General features: G+C 36.8%; 1 long non-coding RNA gene across 1 annotated transcript; it reads left to right on the top strand.

The window, feature by feature from the left end:
* The first annotated feature begins 478 nt into the window (after nucleotides 1-478).
* Nucleotides 479-11,428, top strand: LOC118764107. Its single transcript, XR_004999898.1, has 3 exons — nucleotides 479-489; nucleotides 2,072-2,079; nucleotides 11,274-11,428. It is a non-coding gene; the product is annotated as an uncharacterized LOC118764107 (long non-coding RNA).
* The last annotated feature ends 506 nt before the right edge of the window (nucleotides 11,429-11,934 follow it).

The following is an 11,934-nucleotide window of genomic DNA, read 5'->3' as shown; positions in this document are numbered from 1 at the left end:
TTTGCAAGAATATAATACCGTGAATTTTGGATCTATTAAATATAGAAGGGACGGAATTTATATACAACTAACCATTGGAAACTAAATCAAGATACAAATAAAGTCAATAATGTATTGAGATACATTGAAACAAATAACATCACACAAACAAATAATCGTATCAAGGCTGCTAATAGGATTGTGGCGGAAAGGATGAGATTGAGAAGTACTGAGAATAGAACAGCAACGGATAGAAGAGGAAATAAACAACCATGGTGGAGAAGGTGAATTAATGAAGATATAAACTCCTTCAACAGTGTAGTGTCAATGATTGTCAGGAAAAAGATGGAGAACTTATGAAAGGAAACTCGAAAGCGTTAGGAAGAAGTATGGTGTAGATACAAAAGGCCTGAATGTTGTAATTGAAGATCTGAAGCAGTGCATACATGCAAGAAAAGCAAAGCAAACTAGGTTTGAACAACGGATTAAGTAATACCAGTGAAATAAATTGTTCAGAACCGACCAAAAAAGATTTTACTAACAATTTAATGATGACAAAAAACGTGAAAGATTAGTCCCTGATGAAAGTCGACTTTTTGCGGGTAAGATATGGAGTAAGCAAGAACAACATAATACTACAGCTGAATGGCTCTGTAGCCTGATGCAAACAGCTTCTTATCCCCAGCAAGAGGCTATCCGCTTCACAGAAGACAGTATCAGAAATATGAGTAAACAGACAAGCAATTGGAAAGCAGCAGGACCTGATAGTGTACACGTAGTTGCCATAAATTGATCAATGGAGAAGAAATCCGGGGCTGGTTGACAAAAGGACGAACGGTGTTGTGCTTGAATGGTGCATCAAAGGGAAATGCTGCTAAGAATTACAGACCAATTTCTTGCCTCCCATTACTGTAGAGGTTACTCTCATGAAAAATTGCAAAAGAAGTGTATAAATATCTTGATGAGAACGATATGTTACCGACAGAACAAAAATGCTATAAAAGGATATCAAAGATCAACAAAATGGTAATGCAAGATTGTATACGAAGCAGAACAAATCTGGGAATGACCGAGATTGATTATCGCAAAGTTTATGATATGATTCCACATTCGTGGATCATCGAGTGCTTAGATCTGTTTGAAATTACGAAGAATGTAACGTGTTTCCTGAAGAGAAACATAGTAGGATGTAAAACTGAACTGACATCTTACCGAAACATTTTCGGCACTCTGGGTATCGGAAGAGGGATTTTCCAGAGTGATAGCCTATCTCCGTTGTCTTTTGTTCTCTGCATGATAACCTCGGGTACCAACTAAAGGAAAAATCCCTAACAATCAACCACCTCCTGTTCATGGGCGTGAGTTCCTTGGTGAAAACGGTCCACTGTTTTAATACCTGGTACTTATTGTATCTACACTTTTGCCAAACCGCTAAGTTGTGGGAAGGCAAACACACCGATCGTCAAGCGGTGGTGGAGGACAAACATAAGACATAAAGACACACGCATAGATATAGATATAGATATAGATATAAATATATATACGACGGGCTTCGTTCAGGTTCCGTCTATCAGATCCACTCACAAGGCTTTATTCGGCCCGCGGCTATTGTAGAAGACACTTTCTCAAGGGGCCACGCAGTGGGACGGAACCTAGAACCATGTGATTGGGATGTAAGCTTCTACCACAGCTTCTACCACACAGCCACGCCTGCGCCTGATTGGTACTTAATTATTAGACATACACAAGCTCACACTCACACACTCACACAAAGGCATACTTATACATAAACAAACATACATACATACATATATATATACACACACACACACACACACACAGATAGACAGATATATATATATATATATATATATAGAGAGAGAGAGAGAGAGAGAGAGAGGCAGAAATCAATTACATGACAGTCTAAGGATGGCAGTCATTGACGGAATTACGATACATCCCACATTTGTACTGAAATTATTTGATATCGTTTAACTTTGAACATCTAATTCACAGTTTTATTATATATATATATATATCTCTAGTTCTTATGGCTTCTATTTTGTCGAGTGGTATTCACAATGACATTGAGTAAAATAGGTGACCTCTAACACCCGCTCCTAACTCTTCACTGCTACCCTACTTTTGTTTTTGTTGTTGTTCTGGAGACATGTTGTCTCTCGACACCCCGACTACCATCCGTGCTACCATCATCAGCAGCGTTTATTTTATTTCCTGTGGGAATCCGTAATGCTTAAACACTATCCTCTACCGTTACAGAAAATCTTCTGTTTTTGCAAGTGGCTTTTTTAATCTGAAGAAAACTTTCTGTGGGGATGATTTCTCTTTTCTGTCTCTGTCTGTCTCTGTCATTCTCCCTCTCTCTCTCTCTCTCTCTCTCTCTCTCTCTCTCTCTCTCTCTCTCTCTCTCTCTCTCTCTCTCTCTCTCTCTCTCTCTCCCTCTCTCTCTCTCTTTCAAGGAAACATTTTTGTAGATAACTGTAGCCTATCCGGATCACTGCCGATAGAAGAAAAAAAAATTTGTTTTAACCAACAATCTACAGTTCAAGTAACCTTTATTGTAGTATTACAGTATTATGTCGACCCAAACAAACTTTGTTTTTCTATACATAAATACATTATGTAAAAAAAAAAGCAGTGGTAAGGAAAAGGCAGTAGGACAGGAACAGGATAATGATGTCAACAAAAAATATTGGAGCGCGAAAAAAGAAATGGAAAAGATGAAGAGAAGGAAGTTTGATAATGCCAACATTTACGTCAGTAATTGGTGCGTGCCAATGATGACACCCCTGCACGGAATATTCGAAGATAACGAATGTTTGGAGAGATGGTCACGAAGCAACGAATGTTTGCTGAATTCGCTTTCGCTTCATGGCGATCAAGAGATTAAAGGAACTTTAAATATTTCAAGAACAATTTTTCATTGCATTGTGCAAATGTACAGGCATCAGTTGTGGTCATTGAATGTGATTTATTCTCAGCACTAAGCACTTCGCCAAATTCGATTACAGTTTTCAGTTCAAATGATTTCTGCATTGACAGCCAATAAATATCAGTGGAAATAAATGAATAAAATAGGGCAATACATCCCAACTGATTAATTTGCGCGTGGACGATAATTGTTAGTTGTCAGTCAATGAAGTACATGAAGTACATAGGCAACAGTTATCTATGAGTAAACTGACAAAAAGAATCACATACACACGCACACACACACACACACACACACACACACACACACACACACAGACACACACACATACATACATACACACACGCACACACACCTAAATAAAAGGGATCACAATGATAATTCTTGGTCCGTGATTCTACTAAACAAAAATTTCAAGATTTACACAAGGAGCTGGTGACAAGATTGCTAGTCTGATTACCGATGCACAAGCATGCGCTACCCCGAATAGATTCATCCACAAAAAAACTCTATTTACATATGGTACATCATAGGTAAGGTACCTGGCATGGATGGAATCATGACCTTTGCCTCGGTTTCGCGTCTGAGCAGATTGGAGCGTTTATTCTCTTGCTTTTGTGGAAGGAATGCGTTCCACGTCAGATGGTCTATCTTTTATAAACACATGTACGTGGAAGGCTGGGTATACCTTAGCTAATTGTCAGGTTACTATATTTCCAGTGATTCCTTGAAGATGATCCAATCTGGCGACCTTTCCTCAGATTCGTTTTTCGCTTCGTCTCTTTGATAGTCCCAAGCCACGAAAAGGCCGAGACACGGGGTTTCAATGTCGTTAAGCGTTCACAACCTTCCATGCAATCCAGTAAGAAAGAATTCGACACTAGAGTCCTGTAAAGAATTAGTGGCAAATAAAATTGTCCAGGAAAATAATCGGCTGATTTGTTCTTGGAGGTTTCCGGACCAGGATTCATGGATAACTTTCTATGATCCAGCATAGTTTGCTTTCTTCCTCAATTAAAACTATATCTGGCTTACTACTCTCTATCTCATGGTCGCACTGAATCACAAACCCCACAGGATATTTGCATTATTATTTTCAATGATGCCTTCGGGTTTGTAGTCGTACCAATTTTTTTTTCTGTCAAATCCATACTTGTTGCAAAGTGTCCAATGGACAAGCCTGGCTATATTATCGTGGCGTCTCTTATATTCCTTCTTACTTCTGATAATTTCGGTTCTTGCAACCATTCAGCATCCTTCTTGTGCTCCTTGATTTGTTCCAGATGTCACTCCAAAACATTTGATTTTCATTGTTATCTGGTATCAACTTTTCATCTGTGCACTCTCTATTTATTTCTTTATAGAATCTCTTCTTATCTACTCTGAATAACCTATTCTGCTGGTAACCCTTCATTCTTTGGTCGTATCTTACCATCTTTGCGTTTTTTTTTTGTTTTTTTTTTTGCAACGAGGCGCTCTTTCAGTTCCTCCATTACCACTTTCAGGCTCTTTCTTTCAATATTGTACTTCCTTTTCAGCGCCCTGTATTTTTGTTCGCTTTTAAGTTCCCCTTTCTCTTTTCGGTCTAACACAGAAATTTCCTTCGAGAGGGTCTTTCAGAGATTTTCCACCGTGGGTCTTTTCTTTTGTCACTCCCATTATATTTCTTTTTCTTGACATCAACACCCACATTTTCTGTCTCAACAATACTTGCGGCCTTGATCAAATTATTAGTAATATTGTTTGTTCTGATGCATTTCAGAATACCATCGACATTGTTCGTTTCTTGGTGCAACTTCCACTGGTCAACCCTTTTAAGGTTGCAAATAATGTCGCTATGTTTTTGTAGGTGCGCAGTATGTATATATTGGCAGGTGCTTACGTCCTTGAAATTTTTTCCGTGCATTTAATTGTGTTGTTACAATAAAAGGCATGTTTACATATTCGGGTAGTCAAGGAAAAACGAAAGATAAAATGTTCACACAAAATCGGAGATATTAAAGTTTCTAATTTTTTTATGTTCGGTCATAGAAAACTGTAGTGTTTTTTTGTTTTTTTTGCAATAAAAAGGATGTTTACATTTTCGAATACTTAGGGAGAAAGGAATGGAAAGAAAAGGATAGTAAAATTTTTACAGAGAATTGTAGATATTAAGGTTTTAAAATTTACTGGAGATGATTTTTTGTCTGTCCGTATTATTTTATTTTATTTTATTTTATTTTACTTCTCAGAGCTCTCGATCATACTTGCTCCGGTTAATTCTGTGAGAGCGGAGAGCAATCTGTTGTCAAAGGTCTCACAGGGTCTTTCGGGGTCTCTCAGAGTCTCTTTCCACAAATGATAAGACTTGGTATCTAGATGTTAAGTATCGTGAAAAATCCTCAACATCTAAGTACCAATCTCAAAATCCTCGCTGTTGTTGCTTATTTTGCTGGGTGTGATGGAAAGTGCCAGCTGCCCACAGCCAGCAGACTAAGGTAACACTTGTTTACTGGTCATGCTTCAAGAACCTTGTGAGAATTCTTGCAGTTACAAGTAATGATGATTTTTGTAACTGTTATACTTTTACGTTTGCACCAATCTTTTCGAGCCATGCTGGTACTTGAGTGCTGATATTTCCAAATGCGGCAATTACTGTAGGTATCACGTCTACTCTCCTCATTGACCACAACCTTCGTATTTCCCACTTCAACTCGTCGTAGTAGTTCAGTTTTTCTCTTCTTTGATCCTGTTGTCACAGGGATATGCTATGTCGATTATCATGCATGTTCTTTCTTTTTTATTCACCACAACAATGTCTAGTTTCCGATGTCTGGTCAGGTGATCCCACTGAATGATTGCATTCCACAGGATTTTGCAATCTTCATTCTCGGTGATTCCCTATTATTATTATTTTTTATTGTTGTTGTTGTTGTTGTTATTCTTATTCTTATTCTTCTTCTTATTATTATTATTGTTATTATTATTTTTATTATTATTATTATTATTATTATTATTATTATTATTATTATTATTATTATTATTATTAATTATTATTATTATTATTATTATTATTATTATTATTATTATTTATTATTATTATTATTATTATTATTCAGTAGTTTTATTTTTATAGCGTGCTTTCACTTCACTACCGAGCGCAGCTCTGTGTGCCTTGGGTATGTGCTGTGATTTGTTGTGATGCTCTGATGGTTATTGTATGGAAAGTGTTCTGCGTAGGATGTGGCAGTGCCTAGTAGTGCAATTTTCTGTATGTTATATGTTTGTAAGTCCTGGTGTTTTTGTTATGTATTTGTCTGAATATTTTTTTATCATGCCTAATGCACCTACTATGATAGGAATTGTTTCTGTTTTCAGATTCCACATTCTAGTTACCTCTATTTCCAGGTCTTTGTATTTTGAGAGTTTCTCCATTTCTTTTAGAGACACGTTGTCATCTACCGGTATTGATACATCAATTAGAAAGCATTTTTTTTCTCTTGATCTCTGACAACTATATCTGGTCTGTTGGCCTTAATTTCTCTATCTGTGTGTATCGGCATATCCCAGAGTATGGTTGCTTTCTCGTTTTCTGTGACCTTTTCTGGTGTGTGCCTATACCATCTTTTTTCTGTTGTTATTCCATAATGTTGGCATAGCTTCCAATGTATGTAGGTTCCAACTCTGTCATGTCTGTGAATATATTCCTTCTTCTTCTTCTTCTTCTTATTATTATTATTATTATTGTTATTATTATTATTATTATTATTATTGTTATTATTATTATTATTATTATTATTGTTATTATTATTGTTATTGTTATTGTTATTGTTATTATTATCATTATTATTATTATTATTATTATTATTATTATTATTATTATTATTATTATTATCATTATTATTAGACAGTAAGAAGAGCGCGATGCTATTTGTAATAGATTGTTTATTTTACAGTCTGAACAATATTTCAACAGATCATCTGTCTTCTTCAGGTCCAAAATGTAACGTGAATAACTGCAAAATAAGCAATCTATGACAAATCGCATCGCGCTCTTCTTATTTTCTTTTTATCTTCGTGAAGAGTTACGTCAGTCTTTATAATTTATAATCATTATTGAGTGACAGAGCAGTGCATGCCATCAACGTGTGACTGGAGTAAAATATACGAAGCCCAAAATACCCATCATGACTACCCGTCTGATAAGAGTACACCAGGCACATGCATCACAACCATATGTGCGCAACAGGGTGTTCTCATATCAAGATAAACATCGCATGACATTGCAGGTGGGGGCCCAGTTAGAATTTTGTTCAGGTCGAGTAGCCCATCTCGCTCAAAAGGTCCCAGAATAAGGGTTGTTTAAGGATGAACAAAACACCCGTTTCCAGAAAGATGCGGAGTGGAATCCGTCCCTGAAAAGTCGGGCAGAAGTGGCGAATGCTTACATCACCTCCATCATCATTTTTCAGTTGACTGTCGTGCCCTACCTCGGTTACTGTGTGATGAGACTGGAGCGTCTCTTATTTATTTTCTTGTGGGAGGGGACATTCCAGTGGTTAAGTAGTCAGTCTGATGTCAGTATTCTCTGCATGGCGGCTTAGGCATAACATGGCTTCTGATGCGCAGGCACCCGCTCAGGTTGCACCATCTGCAATGATTTCTAGATGGTGAACGTGGGTCAGCTCCGTTTGTGAGGCACATCTTTCTACAGTTCGTCTCCTGAGTAAAGAAAAGACTGAGACTGAGCGCCTGGCACCAAGAATGTCGTCAAACACTCGCAGATCTCTACCAGTCGGGTAACAGGATCGGTGGATGTTCCACTTTAGCAATACAGTATGTAGAGGATTACTGATGGGTAAGTGCAACGACTGACCGTTGACTTATCCCCAATCCACGTTTGGCGAGACTGGGGCGTCTACTTTTCTGCTTCCTGTGAAAAAGATACGTTCTACTGGTCTGGTGCTCCACCTGTTGTTAGCGTCCTCAGGAAGGCGGGTTTGGTATGATGTGGATGTTAATGTGCAGACACGCGCTGAGACTACACCTACAGATTTTGTTGGACGATGAACCGGTGTTGTCGCCGTTTGCAACGCATTTTTCTGTAGCTCATCTCTTTGATGGAGCTGTAATCATGAATTAAGAAAAGACCAAGATTGGTCGCCCGCCTGGCCCCTGCAATGTCGTCAGCGCTCAGTAACCTCTACCAGTCGAGCAATGCGGTCGGTGGAATTTCTACGTAGGAGGTAAGAGAGATGACGTTCTCTAGGAAAGTCTGAGTGTTGCCGAGGACGAACTAGCTAGACTATTTCAGAGGACTTATGGTTCGGGAACTACCATGGATAACCTCACGAAATATCTGACCTGGCAATGCTACCGAACATTGATAACTTATATCAAAAATTGCTGCTGTCGTGTGTAGGACGAATCTGACTATCTACCGAGTCCTTCATGGGGATCATTCCACCATCCACCTTAAATAAGGCAGAACAGGCGGTGTTTTTCTATCAGGTGGCTATGGTAGAAACAGGTTGTGTGGCGGACGAGGCTGGGCAAAGATAACTTCTCTCTTCGCCTTTTTTATAACTTCCACTTGCAGAGGAATGTGGGAGTGGAAAAGAAAATGCTCTCTCTCTCTCTCTCTCTCTCTCTCTCTCTCTCTCTCTCTCTTGGCGAATTTGTAAAAAGATAGGTGAGCGTGACAAAAATAACCTACCCCAAGCTTGCACTGTATATTGGAGAGCAACAGATGTGCGAGGGCTCATACCTATTTGGTGGTTAGGGTGATCCTAGATCTATGGGGTTTCTTGAATGACCCTAGTTGGAGGGACTCTTATATCAGAAGGACGGCATCAGTCTTGTGTTCAGATACATTATCTCATATAACCGAATTTTCTTTCCTTTCTCCTAACCTTTACGTAAACCCCAAAACAAATTACAAACTGTCCTTATAATGTCCCCCTCATCTCATACCAATGTGGCAAAAAAAAAAAAGAAAAAATTAGTACTACAACTATTATTGTTGTTCTTGTTGCTGTTGCTACTACTACTGCTGCTGCTGCTGTTACCGCTGCTGCTATCGTTGTTGTTGTTGTTAATACTGTTTTGGTTTTGTTCTTAAATTTACAATAATGGTTATAGTCCTTGATCTTTAGATTTATCTTATTGTTTTTGTTGTAATAATAATATTATTACTATTAAGATTATTATGTTTATCATTTAGTTCCGGTTATTTCATACATGCTTGTTTCCTATACGTATTTATTTTTTGTTTTTTCTTACGTTGTCTTACGAATAAACCTCAGCAGGACATTCCAAACATTTTCTGATAGTGACTAGATGGCGCCACTGTTGGATGCCAAGCTGAGCTGTTTTCAATACTAACACACACACACACACATACATACACACACATACACACATACATACATGTACGTATATAATACGTATATATGTAGATACATTCATATAACTATCTATCAATATACATATATATATACATATACACACATACTAACATTTATACATATATATATATATATAAATTTATTTTTGTCTGTACATATATCGTATATACATAATTTTGTGTAAAGCTGTGCATACATGCAAACGGATACATATTGTTAGAAATGTTTATATACATAAGCACTTGTAAATGTGTGTGTATGTATGGGCATCTACGAGTCTTTGTGCTTATAGTTCCAGAGACACACAGATCTTTTTAACATACATGAGTTTGTATTTTTCCTACTTCTCGTTTTCTCTCTCATACACATTAACAGTATAATACATACATACAGGTACAAACAAATTCTGACATTTTTTATAAGTACAAATATGTATATTTGTGTGTATATATATATGTGTGTGTGTGTGTGTGTGGATATGTAGAAATACATATATATATACATATATATATATACATATATATATATATATATATATATATATATATATACATATATATATATATATATATATATAGAGAGAGAGAGAGAGAGAGAGAGAGAGAGAGAGAGAGAGAGATGGGAAGAGAGGGAGACAGACAGATAGATTTGTCATTTTTCTCATCATAATTTTACATCAATATACAAACACACATAAATCTGTGTATCGTACCTGTGGTGGTAGTGGTTGTATGAAGAAGAAAGAAAAGAATTGTGTATGCACATACGAAGAGTTTATACATATTTTTCCCATATTTATACATAATTTATATAACCACGTACTCAAAAACGAATTCACTTTGTGCGTGTGCGTTGTATATATATATATATACATACTAAAAAAATGTATGATAGATTGCAGTCAATTCATTCTCTCTTACCTGTTTATGTCTGCCTTCCAAATGCTGTTTTTACTGAGATCTCCCTTTTTAGTAGAAGAAATAGCTATAACCCTTTGACTGCTATTTCTAAATTCGGTATGTGGTAAGGCAATTCGTTGCTAAACCCTTATTGCTTAGTATATATACATACATATACACATATACATATATATATATATATATATATATATATATATATATATATATATATATATATATATATATATATATATATGTATATATATATATATATATATATATATATATATATATATATATATATATATATATACATACATACATATACATACATATATATATACATGTATGTATATACATTCATTCACACTCAGATTACAAATGCATGTACAGTCACATACATACATACATATATATATAGAATAAATGTTGTTTTATGGTTGTGAAAAGGGGGAAAGCTATAAACCAGTCTAGTAACACCTCCATCATTGATTTGACTGTTTACCCTGTATCTGACGAGGAATGTTACAGGTATCTAGAGGTGGATGAAAATATATCTTACAATGGCACCTGTGACAAAACACGTGTCACTAAAGAATATTACAGCCGAATAAAGATAATTTGGACCTCAGAACTCTGCATTCAATAAAACAGCGGCCCACAATATGTTTACAGTGCCAATACTTATACCAACATTTGGGCTGCTTGATTGGGCACTTGATGAAATTCGAACCATTAATGTGAAAACCCGAAAAATACTAACAGCACACATAATTTCCACATAATCAGTGACGTAGACTGCCTCTAGCTAAAACGAAAACAAGGCGACAGAGGCTTAACATCCAAAATGCCTTTGAATGTCTCATCATATCCCTTCGGGAACATCTAACCACCAAGTGTCGAAGTGCATCCCTTGAACAAGTTTGCATACGTGACGCTGATAACATCATAAGACTTGGATAACCGAGAATACATGCCCAAAGAAGTCGCCCGACTTTACCGCAACGTACTATCAGATGAAAGGATGAGCCTATATGAGCAGAAGACTATTCATAGATACGTCAGTAGAAAGCTCTGTGATGATAGTAATATCGATCATCAAAGCAGTTTATCATGGACCAATAGCCGGATTACTACCTCCCACTTTGAAGGGTATGCGTTTGCAATCGAGGAACAGGAAATGTCAACCAAGTACCTGATGCACAAAAGGGATAGAGATGCAGGAAAAGCAGTAAAATGTGACAACAGAAGCAGACTTTGTGGAGTTCACACTGAAGATATCACCCACATAATAAGCAGTTGTCTGAAAATGTCATCACAGTATTATCTACCGATGTGACATGATGTTGTAGCTAGGACACTCTAAAATGAAATCCGTCGGAAAGATAATGCCGAGGACAAAGAAATAACAAGCCACAATATTGTAGAAGACATAGTCACTCATGATAAAAAGGAATACTGGTGGAATGTACCAGTGAAGACCTCAATAAAATGTAAGCACAACAGATCTGATGTAATGATTTGGGATAGAGAAGAGAAACTGTGCACAGTTGTGGAAATTAGCTGCCCAGCAGATGTTAACGTAAAGCTGAAGATCAGTGAAAAAGAGAACACCTATGCAGAACCATTGAGAAATATGCAGTTACTCTATCTAGATTACAAGTTCAAGTTTATACTTGTAATTCTTGGGGCCCTTGGATATATAACACACTGTCTA

This window comes from Octopus sinensis, linkage group LG7, assembly GCF_006345805.1.
Source record: "Octopus sinensis linkage group LG7, ASM634580v1, whole genome shotgun sequence".
NCBI classification, from domain to species: domain Eukaryota; kingdom Metazoa; phylum Mollusca; class Cephalopoda; order Octopoda; family Octopodidae; genus Octopus; species Octopus sinensis.
Note: the sequence above shows the minus strand (reverse complement) of the source record. Positions and strands in the feature narration are given on the sequence as shown.